Below are 20,378 nucleotides of genomic sequence, written 5' to 3'. Positions count from 1 at the left end.
GCACTTTGCAGAAAGATTATTTCGGATGGTCGGATCAACCTTCTTTTGTATAAAACGTTGGCTTTTGTATTAAATCAATGAAGACGCCACCGCAGTGGAAACTATCTACAGCAACCAGAACCACCCATCGGCGAACGTCACTCGAACAGACAGATGCCAAGAGATAATGTTTTGTAATATGAAGAAACTTCGTCTTGAGTCAATTTTCTGTTGTTATTCTTCACAGCAATACGTATCTTAGATAACCAACAGCTCATAACCAAATTCTGAATCTTGCGGGAAAATTTCATAGGATTCTTAGAATTTGTCATTTTCCGAACGGTCCGTTGTCTGCGGAATCTCGATCAAAATGGCTCGCGTGCACCGGAAAGCAGCTTTCTTATATCTAATGAAGTACACCCAGGTTTTTTTTTACACGGTTTGGTTTTAGTCGTTTAAGACCTTCAGCGTCAATGAAACAATGAGTTAACCCCACGAAAAAATTCACAAAAAATCAAAGAAAATTCAGAGGGTATTTCAAAAGCTGCAAAAGTTTAGGTTAACCGAGAAATTAATGAATTCCAACCGCGTAAAAAAAAACCTGGGTGTAATTCCATTAGCCCCGCCCCTTCATTAATCGTTATGAGTGCACATTATATTTAAACCTATATCAGATCGCAAAGGGGCGGGGCTAACGGCCTTAATTTATTGAATACAAGAAAGCTGCTTTCCGGCGCGCGCGTGCCATTTTGATCGGGATTCCGCAGAGAGCGGTTGAACAAGATTTTACGCAGAGCGGACGCAGCGGAGCGAACACAGCAGGAAAACCATCGGATTCGTGGTGGAAGTCTGCGTTGGTGGTCGTCATTCAACCTCAACAAATCAGCATTTTATGTAAAGAAAGGGTTGATTACAAAAATGACGTCTGTTGCGATCCCGTGCGATGCTGAAAATTTATTCCAAATGGTGGCGTCTTAGCGAAAACTCATCAAGTGGTCGTCGAACAATAACAGCACGAAGTGGAATTCTAACGCTAACGTTCCGACAAGCATTTGGTTCCAGTTAGTTAGTGGAAAGGTGCATTGGGGACACAAAATTGATCTTTCTCAGGAGCAGCATCTTCTGAACAGAAAGCGTTGATTACAAAAATGGACTGTTTCGGTGGAATCGGCGTTTGGCGGGATAGTTTGGTTGCTGTGAGCGATTCCATTCATTCAAACAAATTTATTGCGTCGTCACTTTATGACGCGCTTTTATGATTCTGGTAGGGTAACTTTCTGTCAACACTTGTCATAAGACGAGTTAGTACAATCCCATTGAATTCCACCACTTAATTGTATCTTGACAGATACGTATTTCGACCTCAAATGTAAGGCCGTCTTCAGTGTCTCGTACTTGACTCGACTTACGAGACACTGAAGACGGCCTTACATTTGAGGTCGAAATACGTATCTGTCAAGATACAATTAAGTGGTGGAATTCAATGGGATTGTACTAACTCGTCTTATGACAAGTGAAGACATTCCACTAAAAAGCTCAAAATAATTTTCTTATCAAAATTTCTGCCAACGCCAAACTATTAATTCTGGACTTTGATGAACATTCTTACATCTCGGATCAATCTACCCTTGTGTGACATGTACTGCTATACGTTGCAATAATCAACAACTTTAGTTTTCTGAAATGCGTTCGCATTTATTAAAATAAATTAAATTATCACACATTTTTTGAGTTATCTGGTTTGGGGTGATGTTGATCAAGACAGCTCTACTAAAATCATTATGATCTAGTAGTCAAAATACACTAGGTTATTTGTATGAATGTTGAATTTACTACGTAAAGAAGTCTACGAAGTCAATATTTGAAACGAAAATAGCGTCATTTATGACTATCTCTCTCTTTCTTCCACAAAATACATTTTCATGATTATAATCGAAAAACTCGGATTTCTACCTAGCGGTAACATTACTTGAACGGAGAATATTGTTGACTACCGTTTCATAAAAAGTATTGGCACTTTTGACTGACACATCAAATGATCATCTTCACCTCAATGATCATCTTCCCCCCAGTTGACGGTACTGTAAAGAACCGATATTTTTCCAATAATGGAGCTTTTCAATCCTCAAATACAACAAAACATAATCAAAATCTTGTGAGGAAATTTCATTTTGCTGCTACTGACGCCATCTATTCGAACAAATTTGCATTCATCTCCATCCGACGCGCAATTGTGGTTATGCTACCAAAGGGCAACTTTCTGTCGTCGCCAAACGATTAAGTCTTGCACTTCTCTTGGCTTGTCTTGTCTTGTCTGCATTAATATTTGCAGCATATCATAAATATGACACAAGCATTAAAACGGCCAGCCCCACCGTGCAGGCTTGAATTTGGGAGAAAATCCAGAACTCCCCGGCAATCAGATTATTTAGTAATAAATAACATGATCAACGAAGAGTTTTGAATCTACGAAAGAAAGGAACGGGGACAGCCGTACCAACCCAAACGATTAAGTCTTGCACTTTGAAGGAAATTCATCTTCAATTAATCTTCTTTTATATAAAATGGTAAAAATCGATATCATTTCCAATGACTAACGAAACAAACCCAAAGAATCTTTCCAGAAAATTTCACTTTCCGTCGACGACGGCCAAATCGATGAAGACGCCACCTTAGTGAAAAATGTCGTTTAGCTGCCTTAGTTTTTCAAATGGCCCATTATTAAAAACAATACGTCTTTTCAAAATCGTCATTGTCGTTTAAACGGATAAATTCGAAAACTTAAGCCGAACAGTCTGTTTGTCTGGGTAAAATTTTTTCCCAACGGTCAAAACCTCTTCTTGGATAAATAGTTTAAGTCCTGAAGAGGACTGTTTGTAATTTATTCTTGAAGTCCTGCTCACTTTGCCACCAGCGCTATATAAAACGATGCATGTACGCTTCCATCGCGGGCGGAAGTCTAACGTTGCAAATTAATATATTTTTGTTTGGTTTCGGGCCACCTCCGATTCTGCTTATTTTTCCTTTATTCCGGACATTTTTGAGCATAATGTCTTCTAGGATTCTGATGATATCCACTGAAAGATGGCATGATCCAAACAACCTACCAAGCCACCTACCATGACCGCTGCAAGCTCATTGGATTAGAGTTGTTGAGCGAGCGACGGGATATATCCAGGGCTTTATTTATTTCTCCTATTTGCTCTCTCTTTTGAACCTAAAGGTGCCCCGTCGTCGGCTAAGGTTCAGTTCTTTTTTGTTCCTCCAGGGTGCTCGTACAAATTATGGACATAACGAGCCATTCACTAGTATGAGCCGTATCTTCAATCGATGTGCTACTGAATTTGACTTTCACCTCTCTCGTCCCTATCTCTGGAAAAAGTTTTGCCGAATACTTGCCGCTTCTAACACAAACATCCTTTGATAGATAGTTAGTCAGGATAGAAATTAAGTATTCTTTAATTGAAAAATTGTAATAGTCATAAGAAATATTTTATGTGTTGGAAATTGTAATTTCTGATGATATAAAAGAAGAGGAGGTTTTGCGCCCACTTGAGGAAGGGATTTTGCTCTACTCAAGCGGGCTTTTTCCAGCTCCAAATAAAGAATAAAGATAGACGAGTGGCTTCAGTGGCGGTGCGGCCGATGAGTCGTGTTAATCCCTTTTCCACGATTGGTTCATCCAACTGGGAGCTACTTTCAGTTTCTTGATTCGGTTGACCTCCGAGCAGTTTGCGCAATGTTAATAAATTGACACAAATTATGATGAAAAATACCCTCCATTTCGTATAGCTACGTTGTCCTACGTCACCTTTGCGTACAACCCGATTGCACCTTTGAGTTTTTTCAGTTTGCTTATGATAATGATACATGTAGGATTATTTATTTTTAGTGTATATATAAAGTGGGAAGGATCATTTGGGCAGCACCAATATTCTTGTCCCTAGTTTTTATTACTCAGCCGCATTCCAATCAAATGACTTCATTTTCTATACATTACTAGAAGCCTACATGTACAAGCTATATACTAAATTCTCTTAATCACATATCAGTCTTAGTTAAGTCAGTCAGTTAAGTCAGTAAGTTAAGTTAAGTTCACTAAAAGTATTAAATCAATCATTTTTCTCCCATAAAAGAGTACAGCGTCCAAAATCTCCAAAATAAGGATTTTCCATCATTCTTTGTAAAGCATTTCATCCGATGTGGGCAGTAAGGCTTTTTCTAAGATTCTACAAGGAGTTTTCAAAGAACATGCGAGATGATTTACATGAAATTACCAAAAACTCTGCAAGGTAAAGTTTTAGTTTATAAAACGTGCTCGAAATATTTAATACTAAAATGAAATAATAAATCTGACTGAGAATGTTGATTATGAATCATTTGATGTTTCAGATTCATATTCAAACTGACAGCCCCGAATGATTTGAATCACTTCTGATTTGAATCACTTCTGATTTGAATCACTTCTGATTTTACTCTGAAGAGTTAATTTTAGTAAACATTCTTCAATTTCCTTTTTTCCTGCATCGCAGTCGCAAATGAATAAGGCTAAAGTTGTTGCTTCCGGTGGCATAGCTTAAAAACTCTTCCGGGGACGAACCAGAATAGTGCCTTCTAATGACCCAGCACCGAGAATGGACAGCACGAGGGCAACACTGAAAAGCACTTTCGCCTGACGAGACCCTGTGTGTTATTCGGCACCGCAGCATCCGTAATGAAGGTGTCGTCAACTCAGTTTCCGCCGTGGCCACAAAACATAACTTTTGTTCACCTCGCATCTAATGGTTTGATTTCAGTTTCTCGTATTTCTGTTTCTGAAAGCCAACGTCACTCAGCTGTGTCGTCGGAATTATCCCGTGAAAAGTAAATTATATCTCGAGTATCATTCTTCACACACAACGCACGAGAAAAGTAGTCACTTTGGAGTTCGCTGTAGCGCTGCCGCGCCGTTGTCGTCGCCGCACTGAAAAGTAGATGATGACGATTTTCACGCCTCACTTGAGAACAACAAAACTCGTTTCGAATTTCGCCGATCTCCCGCCTTCCGTGCTTGACAGACAACAGATGTAGGATACGGATACCGGGCGAGATGCGGCAACCAGTGAGTGTGACACTTTTGAAGATCTCCACTCCAGTGCCGCACCGACTTCGTCCGTATCGTCGAATGGAAAAAGTTCAGAACAATACTCAACTACGGAACCGGAAAGCGAAAGATGGCCCAAAGGTGGTATGGCATCAGTGAGGGAGGCGAAGCAGCCAGGCAGGCAGAAAATGGATTCAACCAGATAAAAGGATTTCGTGCTTCTTCTTTTCGGGTTGAACTCGCCGGTGCAGAAGTGCACCCCCGGGGGTGGGACGGAACGCACACAAAGCGAATTTCAATTCCCCAGAAGATCCGAGTGTTTGTTGTTTGCGCTGATAACATCAATCACGTCATTTACTTGAAATTGCTTTCAAGTTGTCCCTTCGAATGGTGGGAGTGTGTATAATAGACGTGTTTTCTTTTTCTAAATTTTGTTAATTCCAAAACGGATTACATTCGGTTCTTAGGGTTCTCTACTGGTTCTTTGATGTTGTTCTTCAATCTTAGAAATCAGAATTGTTGATCTTTCCTTTTAGTTTTTAATATCAAAAATGTGTTGCAGGCTTGCACAATGCACATGGAGAAAACTATGGAGGAAAAATGCATTCCGAACTGTGGAATCTTTTTGGGAACTGCTCTGAGGAATCAATTCCAGCTGCTGAAAATTGCATTCAAGTTAAAAAAAAGTATTTTTGGTTCCCATACATTAGCGATTCTCAACCTTTTTCTTGAGAGGTACCCCTTTAAACTTTTGCATACGCTTCCGATCCTCTTGAAAGGAGGTTTCCGAGCCTCTTGAAAGGAGGCTTCCGAGCCTCGTCAAAGGAGCCACTTGAAAAGAGGCTTTCGAACCTCTTGAAAGGAGGCTTTCGAACCTCTTGAAAGGAGGCTTCCGAGCCTATTGAAAGGAGGCTTCTGAGCCTCTTGAAAGGAGGCTTCCGAGCCTATTGAAAGGAGGCTTCCGAGCATCTTGAAAGGAGGCTTCTGAGCCCTTTGAAAGGAGGCTTCTGAGCCTCTTGAAAGGAGGCTTCCGAGCATCTTGAAAGGAAGCTTCCGAGCCTCTTGAAAGGAGGCTTCCGAGCCTCTTGAAAGAAGGCTTCCGAGCCTCGTCAAAGGAGCCACTTGAAAAGAGGCTTTCGAACCTCTTGAAAGGAGGCTTTCGAACCTCTTGAAAGGAGGCTTCCGAGCCTATTGAAAGGAGGCTTCTGAGCCTCTTGAAAGGAGGCTTCCGAGCCTATTGAAAGGAGGCTTCCGAGCATCTTGAAAGGAGGCTTCTGAGCCCTTTGAAAGGAGGCTTGAGCCTCTTGAAAGGAGGCTTCTGAGCATCTTGAAAGGAAGCCTGAGCCTCTTGAAAGGAGGCTTGAGCCTCTTGAAAGGAGGCTTCTGAGCCTCTTGAAAGGAGGCTTCTGAGCCTCTTGAAAGGAGGCTTCTGAGCCTCTTGAAAGGAGGCTTCTGAGCCTCTTGAAAGGAGGCTTCTGAGCCTCTTGAAAGGAGGATTCTGAGCCTCTTGAAAGGAGGCTTCTGAGCCTCTTGAAAGGAGGCTTCTGAGCCTCTTGAAAGGAGGCTTCTGAGCCTCTTGAAAGGAGGCTTCTGAGCCTCTTGAAAGGAGGCTTCTGAGCCTCTTGAAAGGAGGCTTCTGAGCCTCTTGAAAGGAGGCTCTGAGCCTCTTGAAAGGAGGCTTCTGAGCCTCTTGAAAGGAGGCTTCTGAGGCCTCTTGAAAGGAGGCTTCTGAGCCTCTTGAAAGGAGGCTTCTGAGGCCTCTTGAAAGGAGGCTTCTGAGCCTCTTGAAAGGAGGCCCTGAGCTCTTGAAAGGAGGCTCCTGAGCCTCTTGAAAGGAGGCTCCTGAGCCTCTTGAAAGGAGGCCTGAGCCTCTTGAAAGGAGGCTTCTGAGCCTCTTGAAAGGAGGCTCTGAGCCTCTTGAAAGGAGGCTCTGAGCCTCTTGAAAGGAGGCCTGAGCGTCTTGAAAGGAGGCCTGAGCCTCTTGAAAGGAGGCTTCTGAGCCTCTTGAAAGGAGGCTTCCTGAGCCTCTTGAAAGGAGGCCTGAGCCTCTTGAAAGGAGGCTTCTGAGCCTCTTGAAAGGAGGCTTCCTGAGCCTCTTGAAAGGAGGCTCTGAGCCTCTTGAAAGGAGGTTTCCTGACCGCTTGAAAGGAGTCTTCTGAGCCTCTTGAAAGGGGCTTCCAAGCCTCGTGGAAGGAGGCTTCTGAGCCTCTTGGAAGGAGGCTCTGAGCCTCTTGAAAGAAAGCTTCCGAGCCTCTTGGAAGGAGGCTTCCGAGCCTTTTGAAAGGAGGCTTCCGAACCTCTTGAAAGAAGGCTTCCGAGCCTCCTGAAAGAAGGCTTCCGAGCCTCTTGGAAAGAGGCTTCGGAGCCATTTGTAACGGACGAACTCTTTCAAGCCTCTCAATAGGGGGTTTCGATCCTTCAGCTTCTAGATTTTAGTTCAGAACACATCATCCACCATTGTTAGTAGTCTCAAACAGATTAAATTTAAAAATTTTAAAACTGTTCTTTTGGCCTTTTGTCCTACAGTTCTTCATACACTGCGCTGGATATGATAGGCAAGACTACCAAGGCTCGATTTGATCGCCATAATGTACACACAAAGTTTTAGAATCAAAACTTAAAAAGTACCTAATCAAAACTTTATCAATCAGTTTTTATGGGAATTGTTATTCACCCGCCTTTACGCAATTTTGTCCGAGGTACCCCCTGGGGCCAGCAAAGGTACCCCCAGGAGTACAGGTTGAGAACCGCGGCCATACTTAATTTCAATATCGGATGTCGACTTCACCAAAGTGGTAATCATTTTTAAGAAAAGTATTTCATTTCATTTTCTCGTCCTTTTCTATATTTAACTGAGGAATTAGGAACATAATGGACCTCACGACCGATTTAGTGAAGAAGAAATTTTATAATTCGTGGCATCTACTTGTTAGTTAAATCGGTTCAAACGAATCCCAACCTCATTTTTATTTACATAGAAGGGAACTATACCAACAGCCTTGTCACCTTCGCTATGTGTGTCACACAGGTCATTTGCAAACGAATGAAGGCAGGAAATTCAACCTGCCACAGTTTCCCGTTATGCAACTTGCCTTTTGTGAAACTATTTCAAACGCAATCGATTGGAAAATGCGGAATGCGAACAAACGCGCACACGGTGCTGGAAATACCATACAAGCATCAGGAAGCCCTCAAAATGTCGACTACAATTCCAACACCGCCCGATAACTGTCAACCTGCGGCCGTCTGCGCGCGGCGTGCGGTATGATGTAAATCGATGTCAGGGTCAGTCAGTTCCATCATCGATTTGCTCGTGCTAAATTTTCTGAAACGATTCGACAGCCACTTCTGGTTATTCAAACCACCTTCCCGTCTGTCCGTGTCAAGCCGTCGATGAATTGAAATGTCACATCTCCGGATAGGAGGGCTTGGGGCGGTTTCTGGAAGCACAGAGGCACGGAACTTTTCAAACGGCCCGAACGTAAAAACTTTCACTCATTCCATTAGCGAAATTAATTCATCTTGATGGGGATCCCTACGCTTGCCAGCCAGACTCCTCTCGAGTTGCTCCAAGCTTCTTTGCGAAAAGGTAATTGGATCTAATTCGCCTTGCAGTGCAATCCGGATCGATTTAAGGCTTCACCTTTTCCTTAGTTATCCTGACGTGCTGCTAAATTGTGAGGATTTTTGAATTGTCTCAAAATGAACTTTGAAATCTCTGAAAGTTTCAGAAACTCAGAACCTCCAAACTTTTTCTTTAATTTACGCAGGGATTTATTTCACAGATATGCCCTGGGAGGAGATACTGCAAAGCTGTAGTCAAATGAACTTTCAAGTGATTGGTTCGAAGTGCACCCGAACCGATTCAACAGCTTTCTGTAGAACGAACAATCAAACCCCGAGCTTGTAGGAAGGCGAGAATTTCCAATTTACACTCCAGCTCCGACTCCGGGATTCCACCGTGCCTTGAATGGCACACTCCATTTAGGCAACTTTGCTGCAATTGTTTCCGATTGACAGCAATTTGTTTGTTTGGGCAAAGTTTTTCTTTCGGATAGTACTTTTCCTACCGTCGCGCCCTGAAGGTACGATCCAAGGGAGCGGTGGGTGGCATGGGAAGCACACTGACTGGCTGACTGGAATGGAATGACTCCATTTTGCCATCGGCTTCCGATGAGCGCAAGGATGGACGGCGGTGGCGCGGATGACGAAGTCGGCGACCAAGGCAACTAGCTGACGGATTGTTTGTTCTGAGGGAATTTTTCTTTTTCATCCCAGTTTGCTCAACTTCGGCACTTGACAATCTTTGTTTCCAGCTCTTTGGATTGGGACAAAGGTGCGGAAATCGAGGAGGTTCTTCGAGTTTTCAGAGGAAGCTCTAATGCATGGAAAAGTAAGGGATAAGGCGCCTCAAATTGAATTCAATAACAGAAAGTGTCAAACTATTTGAAACGCTCGTTTGTGCTTTGAGGAGATGAGTTGTCCCAATTGAAGATTGTGAAAATGTTTCAAAAATTCCATTGTATATACATTTTTGATTGTTGAAGTTGAATGACTGTTTTTTTTTGGGACAGAAAAAGGTGCAGCAGAAAAATATATTGGAAGCTGCAGCCACAAATGCACGATAGGAAGCTCACCTTAATTGACTCTATACACATTGTTGTTTGATTTACTTTTTATTTTCAATGTAACTCGGAGCTAAGTTTTACAGTCGATGGGAATTCGACACATGTAGCTTATATGAAAGTGGAACTGGAGTGAGAATGAGTAACTAATTGTTAAATATTGATTCGATCATGGCTCATTTTTATGAGCGTCTGAGTATGTATCAATAGCAGTGGTGGAAATACTCGCTTCATGAGTAATGTAGCGTACACACGCTCAAACACGTTGGACCAACATTGACCTCGCCTTTGCTGCTTTGTTTGACCGTGTGTGAAGTGAAGTTGTTGGAACAACCATTTGACAGTTGGCGGCTCGGTTGGAAAAAATCAAAGCGGTTTGCATTCCGTGTTTGACTACGGTCGAGTTAAGTCGCATCGGCGCAATCGGTCGATCGCAGTTAATTCATTGAGAGGTGTCCAATTACGCCCCCGGTCTTTCGGGTAAAAGTGATTACTCACTAAATCGGTAACGCGAATAAGCAACGCAAGTGTCTACCAAGAGTGCAAATTAAAAACCAACCAACGAGCAGAGCTTATTTAATGAACAGTTCTAATTTCCCCCGTATGGGGGAAAACCCCGGCGGTGTAGCCGGGGAAAAATTATGGTAATGGAAAGGATGGAGGAGGGGAAAAGCTTCCATGGAGTGTCCCCAGTATTAGTGGAGAAAACAATCCAGAGCCACTGTGGGACAATAATTGCGGCTAAAAAAACGAGAGAAGGAAAAATATTTGTAACAGTGAGGAATGAAAGTCAGGCCAAAAACCTGGCTAAAATTGAAAAACTAGTGGACGGAATTACGGTGAAGATTTATGAACATAAATCATTGAACTCCTGCAAAGTGGTAGTGTTCTGCCGTGATGTGAAAAACGATACGGACGACGCAATTCGAGACATGTTGTCAGATCAAGGCGTGATAAATGTAAAGCAAATTACGAAGGGCGCGGAGGACAATAAAATACCTACCGGCATTTTCGTGATAACCGTGAAAGGAACCAGGCCACCTAAAGAATTCAAATTGGGTTACCTCCTCTTGCAGACAAGACCATGGTACCCTAACCCGCTAAGGTGTTTCAAGTGTCTCAAGTTTGGACATACTAGCATTAGCTGCCCGGTCAAGGATAAAAAGTGCAGTAGGTGCAGTGAAGTCTACCATGAAGAATGTGGCAACGTAGCAAAATGTATTAATTGTGGTGGTGGGCATGGTGCATTTTCCAAAGAGTGCCCAGTTCTGCAAAAAGAAAAATCTATTACAAAAGTGAAAGTGGACAGAAACATTTCGTTTTGGGAAGCCAGAAACATTGTTGAATCAGAGAGCAAAACAGCTTACTCAGATACAGTGATATCATAAGTTGAAGAAGATGTTGAAAAACTTACTAATGAAAACAAAGCCTACGTAGCTAAAATCTACGAGCTAAATGAAGAGAAGAAAATGTATGCTGACACCTTGAAAGCTAAAATGGAAGTACAATTCGAGACAAAGCTCATGCAATACAAAGAAGAATTGATCAAATGTTGCCAGGAAAATGAAAAAAAGTGACGGAAATGCAAACAAAAATTGAGGAAATGCAGGAGACGTTAGACTCAGTTCACAAAGCATACAAGGAAGAAAAACATAGAAGAAAAATTGCAGAAAAAGAGGCGGAAAAACTCAAAGAAGATTGCAACAAGCTCGAAAATCTATTGAAATCATACCAACAAAAAACAGCCCCCAAACACACAAGGAGTCTGGATAACACCTTGCTCTCACCACCTAGGAAGAAAAAGGAAACACATCAATGCAACCATGTGAACAGATGGAGTTTGTTGAATCGGATTCAGAACAATCCATAGGATCTACCCACCACGACGATAATATGTAGTAAGAATATTTAACAGCTTAAACGAGACCACAACACCATACCCAAGATAAACAAGTAGTCAAAACAATCCCAAATAATATAAAACTAACACAAAATAATAACAGTCCAGCAAACAACGAAAATTTTGCGGTCTCATGGAATGTCAGAGGATTAAGGAAAAGAAGAACCGACTCAAAACTATTAATGGCCTCCATCAACCCATTGGTAGTATGTCTACAGGAAACAATGTGCCAAAAAGAACAGCAAGCTAACATCAGTAAGTATAAAATATACCACCGTCAAAGACCTGGTGGAGCCAGATCAGCTGGTGGAGTGATAACGGCAGTAAAAGAGGACATAGACAGCAATAGTATTGACCTAAATACAAATTTGGAAGCAGTAGCCGTAAAAGTAGGTGCACCAATAAATGCTAACATACTAAACGTATACCTCCCTCCCGGAACCCAAATCCAAAAGGATGATATTTCTGAATTACTCGCTCAAATTCCTAAACCTATGATAGTGATGGGTGATTTTAATGCACATCACCCACTATGGGGTTCAGACGAAATCAGTTGCCGAGGAAAAATTATAGAGTCAATCATTGACGAAGAAAACCTTGTAGTGCTCAACAATGGTGAAAACACATATGTGAATAGTGCTACAGGAATTGGATCCTGCATCGATATATGTTGTTGTTCAGATGTACTAGCTGGTACTCTGGAACTTACCGTCTCAGATGACTCCTATGGAAGTGACCACATACCCCTAATTATATTGATGCCGCAAATACTACAGGAAACACAACGTCTCCCTAAGTGGAAAATTGATGAAGCAGATTGGGAAAAATACCAAAATACGATTGAAATCACCTACATAGATAACGTTGTTGACCAAGTCGAAGAAATAACAAGGCAGATAAACAGAGCTGCTGAGCAATCGATCCCAAAAACAAAAGGAACCATCACAGGTAAACAGGTTCCATGGTGGAATAAAGAAGTTGCAGCAGCCATTAAAGCAAGAAGAAAGGCTCTTAGAAGCTTGCAAAGAAACAAAAAGGGAACTCTACATCCACAACATACCCAAGAATTCCGAGATGCAAATATCAAAGCACAAGAGACCATCGTAAAAGCCAAGAAGCAATCTTGGGAAGACTTTGCCCAAAAATTCAACGTCCACACGTCTGCCAAGGAGATGTGGAAAAACTTCAGCAAAATTCAAGGAAAATTTAAAAGCCCACGTATCCGAGAAATCAAATTCAATAATGAAAAAACAACTAACAACAAAGGAATTGCTGATAGTCTTGCTGCACACTTCGGACAAATATCCAGTGATAGGGAATACTCTCCAGCATTTCTGGCATATAAAAATAACATCGAACAATCCCCGATACTTATAAACCAGGAAGAAGAAACGAGCTTGAAGAAGCAATGGAAGGACTTAAAGGATCTTCTCCAGGCCCAGATGGCATCCACTATGCGATGATCACCAAACTGCCAATAGAGTACAAACATCTGCTCCTTAACACATATAACCGATTGTGGGAAGGCTCCGTATACCCAGAAAGCTGGGCCAAATCCATAGTGGTTCCTATATACAAGGGAAAAGGAGAAAGAAGTTGTCCAGGAAACTACAGACCAATCTACCTAAATAGTTGCCTTGGTAAGATCCTCGAGAGAATGGTGAACAACCGTCTAATGCACCTAATTGAAGAACGTAGGCTACTTAACGACCACCAATTTGCATTCCGTAAAGGGAAATCTACATCGGACTATCTAGCACACTTTGACACCGCAGTTAGAGAAGCTATGTACAAAAAGATCTTTACACAAGCAATCATTCTCGACATTAGAAAGGCTTACGACACCACTTGGCGTAGGCTGGTACTAAACAAAATCTGTGAGTGGAAAATAGGAGGCAATCTTGTTAAATACATCCAAAAAATCCTGGAACGAAGGACCTTCAAAGTTAAAGCCAACAATACTCTGTCACAGGAAACAATAATGGAAAATGGCCTATGTCAAGGATCAGTGATAAGTGTTACGCTATTCCTAATTGCAATCGACACCATATGCGCAAAGCTTCCTGCCGAAGTTAATGCACTCCTCTTTGCCGACGATGTAGTTCTTTTCGCCTCCGATGGTAACAGGAAAAATCTCACAAAAAATTACAATCAGCGCTTAAATCGGTTGAATCATGGGAACAACGCACCGGCTTCAAAATCTCTACCGAAAAATGTGTAACTATAGCGTTCAAACACCCGAGATCTAGAAAACAAACAAGTCAAAGACTTATATTGAACAATGTCCCTATACCAGAAAAATCATGCCACAAATGCCTAGGAGTAACATTAGATCAACACCTCACCTACAAAACACACATCGAGGAAACAAGAGCAGTATGCTCCCAGAGAGTCCAGTTTAAAAGATCCATTGCATCCAGATCATGGGGTGGAGACCGCCAATCCCTGATAAAAATCTATAAAGCAACCGTACTTGAAAAAATACTATATGCAGCCCCGATCATATCTTCAATTAGCTACACGGTAATCAAACGGTTCGAAAGTTTGCACAACAGCGCTCTACGAATTATCATAGGAGCATTCCATACCAGCCCAATAATAAGCATCCAGGCCGAAGCAGGCATCCCAAACATCAGATTTCTTTTGAACCAAAAACTAGCGATATTTGCAGCAAAGGTAGCCAACAATGCTCGTCAACCATCAAACAGCGAAACAGAAGAACTCAGCAGCAACAGTTCAGGGGAACTTTGGAATCAAGGACCAACTACTGAACCAAACACCATAAAAACTAGAAGTAGCCGAATCATCGAAGAACTAGCAACTAACATCCCAGCAAGTAAACCTTTCTACATACCATCTACTCCACCATGGAAAAGAAAACAAATACTTGTCGATAATACAGTTCTACACGCGAGCCAGACCGGAAACAATCATCTGGATTTAAGACAACTATTTGCTCAACGAATGCGTACTAAATACAGATTCCATACAGTTTTATACACTGACGGATCAAAAACAGACTCCAGAACCGGCTTTAGTGTAATTATGGAAGGAAACGTAATACGTAAAAGAACCCATAACTTAATTAGCATCTACAGCGTCGAAACCATGGCGGTAATTGAAGCTCTGAAGTGGATATCAAACCAAGATAGAGTAGGTGCTTTTATCATATGCACCGACTCTCTGAGTGTGATAACAACTATCGAAAAGAGAAAGATAAAATCTTCCCTCAAAGATGAAATAACCACACTGTACAATGACATATCCGATAAGGGAACATCCATTACCTTCTGTCAGGGTTTCGACTTTTCGTTTCAATGAGACCAAAGCAAGCGTTTTTCGGGCCAAAGGAGAATCTATTTTCTTTGTTTATGTTGAGGATCATCTTTCACCCATCAATCTTTCTCCAGAATTAGCCTGGGAAGATAAACGAAAATCTTGCCTATTACATGAAAATCCTTTTTCGTTTCATCACTTTTACCCTCTCACTCACTTTTCGCGAGAATTATCGCAGAACAATTACAAAATTGTATGGCCGCGCCGGGATTCGAAATCAGAATAGTAACAATAATAACTGTGGGGATGCGCTTACTCTAACCACACCACCACGTTATCTGTATGAAAGCGTTAAGTTATTTGGTCCACATAAGCTACTACCATTTGTATTCATGGTGCCACGAAAAGACTCGAATATGAAAGAAAAAGAACAAACCAACGTTTGGCGGCAATCGAAGTGAGCGAAAAATTATTATCACTCTCCAGGTCGTTTTTCTTTCCCGAAAAGCGATTTCTCCCCGAAAATTTTGGTGAGGGAGCATCCTGTGCTCCTGAGATTGAGTGAGCATTACGAACCCTGCCTTCTGTTGGATCCCAAGCCACATCGGCATTCCTGGGAATGAAAAGGCCGATACTGAAGCCAAACGAGCCCTCGAGCTTAACACCATTATGCAAAAAATAGTTGATCACAAAGAAATTAAAACCATCATTAAAAGAAATATGATTAACAAATGGCAATTGGAATGGGAATCAACCAGAAATAACAAATTAAGAGAATGCAAAAATACCACTACACCATTTAGAGAGACAACAGGAAATCGCAGAGAGGACGTTATACTAACCAGACTACGAATTGGCCATACGCAATTAACGCATGCCTATCTACTAGAAAAAACAGATCCACCCAATTGCACAAAATGTAACCAAATTCTTACTGTCAAACACATTATAGTCAACTGTCCAGGATATGATGATGCTCGGGAAAAAATTGGGCTCCAACCAAACATGAGAGAGGCATTGGCCGACGACAGCCGCCAAGCAAAAAAGTGCTATCGTTCCTCAAAGAAATCGCGCTGATAGATGAAATATGACACACAACTACCCAACGGAAAACCTAATATAAAACAGTAGAAGTGTTGAAAAATTCAGTTCATCAAGTTCCACCAGTTTTACCAGTAACCACCTCACTGAAAATAGGATACTTCTAATCAAAGGAAGACAGCGTTAAGCACATTGACGATCGGCAGGCCACCGTAATCGAGAACCAGGTACCAGTCCCCAAGGCGTCAAATCTTATCATAATAGGATGGATGTTCTGCCAGCGGACCGGATGAGACCAGTGAATGAAATATACATTATCTAGATCCTAAGTTACTCAAACTCTGTGAATTGAACAACCAAGACTCGAATAATATTTAAAGAGTCTTTAATAAACATAAAAAAAAGCGGTTTGGTTTTGGTTTAAGCTGACGGAGGCGGAGACAAAGTTCGCCGAATATGTTTGAGCGTTTTTAGTGAAGTCGCACAAACTCCCATGTATTTCTCGATGGTTGGTGTTAAAGTTGGCGCCGGTCGTTCGTCTGTAATATTGTTGGTCGACTCAATTGAGTGTTCGTTTCGTGGTTTGTAGAACATGGTCGAAGCTTGACTAAACGAGAGGTGGAGTCAATGTTGGTCAAAATGCTTGACCGTGTGTACGCTGCATAATGCATAATGCCGCGCCGCCTCCAAGGTACTCTCCCAAATTTCTATTGTGGCAAGGTACCTACCAGTAGCACAGGTCATACACAGCAAATAATTTTAAAAATTCAACGACGTGTAAAATTGCAGCTTATCCCAACAAACGAATAAACATTTGATATTCAATAGAAGATTTGATTGAATTTTACAGGCAAGTACAGTTTAGATTTTTCCGATTTAAAAGAACCATTTTTTCTGCATTTTTTCACAACATATTTCTATTGGTGTATCTGATAAATGATTTGATCATGCTTATATTAGGAAAAGGGTCATTTGGCCGAAACCCATTCGGTCAAAAGCCATTAGGCCGAATGCCACTAGGCCGAACAAACCATTAGGCCGAAACCCATCTGGCCAAAAGTCATTTGGCCGAAAGGGTCATTTGGCCGAAAGGATCGTTTGGCTGAGAGGGTCGTTTGGCCGAAAGGGTCATTTGGCCGAATAGGTCATTTGAAAAGTGAGAAATTAGGAGTGAGAAGAGAGACGTCTCACTTCTCATTCCTCATTCATCATTTCTCACTGTAAAAAGTGAGAAGTGTGAAGTGAGTGAGAAGTTAGACGTCTCTCTTCTCACTCCTAATTTCTCACTTTTAAAATGACCCTTTTGGCCAAATGACCCATTCGGCCAAACGACCCTCTCGGCCAAACGACCCTTTCGGCCAAACGACCCTCTCGGCCAAACAATCTCTTCGGCCAAATGACCCTTTCGACCAAATGACTCTTTCGGCCAAACGTCCCTTTCGGCCAATCCACCCTTTTGGCCAAACGACCCTTTCGACCAAATGACTTTCGGCCTAGTGGCAATCGGCCAAATGGCATTCGGCCGAATGCCCCTTCCCCCTTATATTATTGTTTGTATTCCATCAAACTCCTGTATGAAGCGCCAAAAATGCACTCGCTTTCGACCACTCGATGATCCGTTTAATATCGAGTAAAGGAGAATTCACTATAAAAAGATGAGTTAAACTACTAACTACTAACTAACCATATGACAAGGGAATCATGATTGATTTGAGCCAAAGTATAACTTCATTCGTTTAATAAAAACCTTGAATTTAACCATTTTTGGAAAGGTGGTATGGTAATAGAGATATAGGAAGAATATGTAAGATATTGTAATAGAAGCTTTTGAAGAGTGAACAAATGAAACCAATTGCAACGAACTTTAATCGAAATGTAAAACGTCTAGACGGAGCCTAATAAAAGTGTGTCTATTCGAAATGTTGAACGTCATCACTATCAGGGACAGATTCAAATATAATTGTCAGTTTATTTTTCAATTCCTGAGTGAGCTCTCAATCTCTATCTGCATAATTTATTTCATGGTATACAGACAAGGTAGGCTCGTGAGAATAAAGACACTTCAAGAGTGACGCATATTTTATCGCCACATTACTAGAGAACAGCAGTAAGCATGCTGAGACCGTAGAGCATCATCTCGGTTCAGCTTGTGCGAAGATAGTAATGACGAATATCGGGAAGAATATAAATAGAAGAGATAGCTATGAGTATGTCTAATAGAGTGGGGCGCAGTTGTATGGAAAAACGCAAACTTCGTCCGATCAAGTGAGATCAAGGTTTTCTTAATCGTTTTGAGACCCCAATCAACTGTGCAAAATATGGGCTCGATTGGTTGCAACCTCGCATGCCGCATCGCGTTTTAAATTTACATGGAGATTAGTATGGGAAAACGTACTTTTTTACATTTTTGCTCTTAGCGGCTTCAATTTATCACCAATCACGTGACACAATACGTTAGCATCTAGTCTGGAAGATGCCGAAAGACTTTGCCGAAGAAGGTACATAGCTGGAAGATCTACAAAAAATGTTATTACGTTTCGAAAATTGATTGCGTTAACCATATGCAAGAAATCAATGTTTCTGCCAGCACTACCGGACAACCTATGGTTCTCGAAGGGCAAAACCCATCTTCCTTCTCGTCGGATTTTTTTCTTTGTGAAATGATTCCGGATAGCTCCCATTAGCTCTAAAGCTCAATAAGATCAATTATTTTGAAATAACACTCAGTTAAATTATTGGTCTACGTAGTACGGCAGTGCTGGCAGAATAAACGATTTTTTGCATATGGTTTGAACACTCATTGTTCTAAGCGTTATAACTTTTTTCGTGGACATTCCAGCAACGTGCCTTCTTCAGCAAAGTTTTTCGGCATCCTTTGGGTTATACTTTAACGCAATGTGCCACTTGGTTTACGATGAACTGAAGCCTCCAATAGTAGAAATGCAAAAATATACGTTCTCCCATACTAATTTCCATACAAACTTCAAACGCGATGCGGAAAGCGAGGAAGCAACCAATCGGTCCAAAATTCTGCACAGTTGTTCAGGACCCAGAATGGCTTCGAAAAACCATTGATTTGAAAAAATGACCATGACGCCCCACTCTAGCTAATTCAAATGGAGTGAATGTGACCTGAAAATTAGACGTCTGTGAATATGTATATGTGATTGTGGAATCGAAATAAACTTGCAATTGGTCAAAATTTTACATTTGACAATTTAATGTACTTATACGAATACATATTCCATTTTGCTATTTATTCAAGATTTTATATCATTGAGCTATTTTCGTCTGCCCGGGTAAGCGGGTCGGACTAGCTATCAACGCGTCGAAAACGAAGTGAAGACCCCATTCGATTTAGCAACATTAGATTTTGGCAGCACATACCTTATTTCATTGCTTTTAATTACATTACTAATCCTCGTAGAAAACAACCCAAAACCGCTGCAAAAATAATATCGCAAAAAAAAACGTTAAAAAACTTTTAGATTCCAAAATCCGTGTAAAAAAGTCTCACAGTATGCCTGGTGCCACAATGGTGGTATGTGACATAATTTGGCCTAAAGGTCGTGTATAATGGTCATATGCCGTGATAGGGACACGGCAGGTATTTCCGTCCATCGTCGTAGGGGCTAAAACCAACGAAAGCAACGTACATTTGCTAGAACTCCACTATAGCAGAACGTTTCTCCTGAGCTTACGATTTGGTACGTATGAGTTTTACAAAAAAGCGTCTCTTTTATTGGTTTCCGAGAGTATGGCGAACAGACGAAAATACCTGCCGTGTCCCTAGTTGTGTAATCACCAATTTAGGCATTAATGCAACATTTGTCCAATTCTTTATAACTATTGTCGCTTCTACATCATAAGAGAGATGCTGTTTTTTTATAGGGGAACTGTTCCTTTTTCCATCTCACTGAACATATATTCATCTCATCGCAAAACAAAGAAATACAGCATCAATCTCGTCGCTTCCTTTTGCTAACATGCGTGCTCACTGATAAAAAAAAACACAGAAATAAGAAACAAATCAAATTTCTTTTCATTGCTTTGTTTTTGATAGGATGGAGATGAGAGCTGTGAGATTAAGTGCCGAACCGTTCCCCTGTCTGTTTTTTCCACTTACCATCTCTTTTGCTTTGCAGAACACAAGAGAGGATATGGTTTTGTCCTTAAATTCGGAGATTTGCTCGCTTTAAGGCAAGTAGAAGGTATGATTCCCTCTTTAAAGAAATGCATTGGCTCGGCAGAAAGCCAATGACGATGTCTCGCGCTTAGAATCATAGGGGCGTAACTACATTGATCGATTTCTGTTCATCGATTTTATTTTTCGCTAATGAATGACTTAACTGGATCACAAGTTACAACCTTGATTGATGCCTCCGGGGCAACATGGAATCATCCCTTATCACACCAAACCATTAAATCATTGGTAAACTACCGCAATTCATTGCATTGCTGACAAGAAAACATC

At 41.3% G+C, this 20,378-nt stretch overlaps 1 protein-coding gene and 1 pseudogene across 2 annotated transcripts in view; one reads left to right on the top strand and one right to left on the bottom strand.

The window, feature by feature from the left end:
• LOC134225837 (uncharacterized) overlaps positions 1-20,378 on the bottom strand; it is a 738,557-nt gene that overhangs the window by 187,213 nt on the left and 530,966 nt on the right. The window lies entirely within an intron of this gene.
• Positions 10,093-11,557, top strand: LOC134215179 (uncharacterized; annotated as a pseudogene).

Source organism: Armigeres subalbatus, chromosome 1 (genome assembly GCF_024139115.2).
Source record: "Armigeres subalbatus isolate Guangzhou_Male chromosome 1, GZ_Asu_2, whole genome shotgun sequence".
Classification (NCBI taxonomy): domain Eukaryota; kingdom Metazoa; phylum Arthropoda; class Insecta; order Diptera; family Culicidae; genus Armigeres; species Armigeres subalbatus.
This window is presented reverse-complemented; position numbering and strand designations above follow the sequence as displayed.